Source organism: Colobus angolensis, unplaced genomic scaffold, assembly GCF_000951035.1.
Source record: "Colobus angolensis palliatus isolate OR3802 unplaced genomic scaffold, Cang.pa_1.0 Scaffold10, whole genome shotgun sequence".
Taxonomy (NCBI): domain Eukaryota; kingdom Metazoa; phylum Chordata; class Mammalia; order Primates; family Cercopithecidae; genus Colobus; species Colobus angolensis.
The window spans coordinates 23063195-23066831 of NW_012110919.1; positions in this window are offsets into that span (position 1 = coordinate 23063195).

Below are 3637 nucleotides of genomic sequence, written 5' to 3' on the forward strand. Positions count from 1 at the left end.
AAAAGATGCAAAAAATTAGCTGGGCATGGTGGCAGGCTCCTGTAGTCCCAGTTTCTTGGGAGGCTGAGGCAGGAGAATGGCATGAACTCAGGAGGAGGTTGCAGTGAGCTGAGATCGCGCCACTGCACTCCAGGCTTAGTGACAGAGCAAGACTCTGTCTCTTACCAAAAAAAAAGAAGAAGAATAGAGCACCGCTAGCAAAAGCCATTAAAATCCTAAAGCCCTTTGACCTAGTAAAACCACTCCTGGGAACTTTCTCTAAGGAAATAATTACACTGAAGCAAAAAGCTATTTAAAAATGTTCACTGCACCACTATCTATAACAAAAAAGTGGAAACCCAATTCCCAACAATAGAATGGTTAAGTAAAAACCTTACAGCCAGGTGCGGTGGCTCACACCTGTAATCCCAGCACTCTGAGAGGCAAGGGCGGGTGGATCACCTGAGGTTGGGAGTTTGAGGCCAATATGGTGAAACCCTGTCTCTACTAAAGATACAAAAATCAGTCAAGCGTGGTGGCATGTTCCTGTAGCCCCAGCTACTCAGGAAGCTGAGGTGGGAGAATCGCTTGAACCCAGGAGTCAGAGGCTGCAGTGAGCTGAGATCATACCGCTGCACTCCAGACTGGGCAACAGACTCCATCTCAAAAAAAAAAATTGACATTTACAATACAATGTTCAGGAGAAAAAAGCTAACTACAAAATAACATATACAATCACCTCTACTACATAAAAACGAAAAGGTAAAAAGCAAAAATAAGAATTAGACGGATGGTTGGGGGCAGTGGCTCATGCCTGCCTGTAATCCTGGCACTTTGGGAGGCCAAGGCTGGCAGACCACTTGAGGTTAGAGGAGTTGAGATCAGCCTGGCCAACATGGTGAAACCCTGTCTCTACTACAAATACAAAAATTGGCCAGGGGCAGTAGCTCACACCTGTAATCCCAGCACTTTGGGAGGCCAAGGCAGGTGGATGACTTGAGGTCAGGAGTTTGAGACCAGCCTGGCCAACATGGCAAAATCCCGTCCTCACTAAAAATACAAAAAAAATTAGCCAGGTGTGGTGGCACAAACCTGTAATCCCAGCTACTCGGCAAGCTGAGGCCGGAGAATCACTTGAATGAATCCAGGAAGCAGAAACTGCAGTGAGCTGAGATCAGGCCACTGCACTCCAGTCTGGGCAACAGAGTGAGATTCCGTCTCAAAAAAAACAATTATATTAAAGTAAAATTATGTTCTAACATTGTGTTTACATTATCTTTCCTAAAACAGCCACCTTCAAACGTGTATAACAAAGATAGAATAAATCACTTCTGAAAGTCATGAAAAACTATTCACACATACAAAAAGTCAAATTATGAAATGTTTCTTAAACCAGATGTGAATTTCCAGACTTTCAAAAATATTTTGCTATCTCGAAACTTGTCAAATCCAATGCTGCATTTTCTTTTTTCACCTTTGCTCTCAGAAACTTATTTTCACTGTTGATACACACAAACATAAGTGAGAAGATTGTAGAAGTTGAAACTTATTTATAAGGAACGCAGGAAAGTGATTCAAATTCAAAGTAATTCTACAAGTACATTAACGATCTGTACAAGAATAAAATTTCACATTATGCAAATCCAACACAGTAAACAAAATTTCACCTATTCATCAAAAAGAATAAGGGCTACCATTTAGGTCTCAAGTAACGGAACTTAAAGCAAGGAAAAATCTAAATTAACCTTAAACTGTTGTAAAGCCTCAAGGAACAGAAAAAAAGACCTTATAGTACTAAAACATTCCAAATATCTTTGATCACTCAAACTACTCAGGTGCAAATTCTATTATAGTCTAATTTTTAAGCCTCATAGTCAATGCAACTTAACAACGTTAGTTTTAACGTTTATATATTTGAACATGTTGAATATATCTCCCAAATCTCTTGCTAATACCTAAGAAAGTAAAAACAGAATGCATCCTTTTCTATAAACACTGTATTTTAAATTTTTTCGTTCTTCGCTAGATGCCAACGAAAAAAGGAAACTGAAGTTACCCTCTACCTGGGGAAATGATCACTTCATCTGAACTAGTTTGGCTAAGCAGTGTTTGGGATGCTTCAGACTCAGAGAAGGGGAAGGGTGGGCGGGGCGTGTAAAGTCAAATAACCGACTGTTTCCGCCCCCTTTGAAAGCAGCAGAATTCCTTAAAAACCAGCTGATTCCTCTTGATGGGAAATTTCTGCTGTAAATAAAAATTCTTTGAAAGGGGTTGCTGAAAATGTGTTTTCAAAAAGAATACTCAGGTGAATGAAAAATCCTCTTATTCCACCTTCCAAAGCCCAAGATGCCTATTTAAGGGGGACGCCGGTGACCGGCCCTGTCAAGACGGCGGCCTAGGCCTAAGGAAGGCACAGCAGTGCCCGCAACACGGATGGACTTGAGGCACAGGGGAAATGGACTTGCGTGCCCTTGGTAAGCTCTGGCGGCACTCCCGAAGTTAAGGACACCGGCCACAATGGAATGGAGTCTATTGACGTTTGCTTCTCCCTTTGAACACTAAGCATTTTCTTAGTTCGTGAAATACGAACTGACAACCACCCGCCACCCCCAACAGGCGCTCCTGCACAAACACACCCTCGAGTCAAACCCAGCTAGTCGGGACAACACTGAGCCCCCAGCCCCTACCACAACCCCAGCTTAGGAGGAAAAAAGACGCCAGTAAACACCCGCATTTCTGCCTTCAGGATCCCCACCACGTCCCCTGCTGCAATCTCTCTTTCCTAGCATTTCCGAAATTGGGGCGGGGGTTGGGATAACTGCGCAGGGTGCCCGCCCCCTGCCAGCAGCACCGCCGCCCCGGATCTCCCGGGTCCAGCCTGGGTCCGGTCCTCGCCCACCGCAGTTCACAGGCGCCTTCTCCACCGTGGCCTCGAACAGCAATGCGGATTGGCCACCACCCGCGCGCCGGAGAGGCCTGGCGGGGGAAGGAGGAAGGCCGGGAGGGGACCGGGCACTCCCCACCCCTTCCCTTCCCCAGGTGGGGGAGGGCGGAACGCTGCGGGAGGCCACACGGAGCCCCACGATTCCAAGAGAGTTCTGGAGACCCCGCCGCCGCCTCGGACTAGAACGCGGAGGGGTGCGGGGGCCAAGGCCCACCTGTCTCCACCCCGTCCTCCAATCTTTCCCAGGACTGGGAGGGGGCGGGGAGAGAGCCCGACAGACCCTGATGATTCCGGAGGAGCCCGGTGCCTACCCCTTTAACCGGCACGAGGGACGCAAACCTAACTTCTCCCCTCCCGAGATGTCTCCCATGGCGGGGAGGGGGGGAGACACATATTCCAGAAAACGACATCAAAGCCTCTAGACTCCTTTAACGTTCACATCTAAACTGGGAGTGGGGGCGCTGCCCGAGCATCCCCACGCTGCGGTCGGAGGATCGTGCGGAAGGGGGATCCGGGGCCGACTATCGCCGCTACCCGAAAACCCCTCCCAACACGCGTGGGGAGGGGAGGCCGCCCGCTCCCTCCATCTTGACCGCTGGGGGAGGGGGCGGGGATGCTGCGGGAGGCTGGACAAGCCTGACAATCCTAGAAGACCCCGGCTGCGCCCCCCGGCCGAGCCTCGGGGCTCAGGCCCAAGCGAATCCCCCTCGCGCT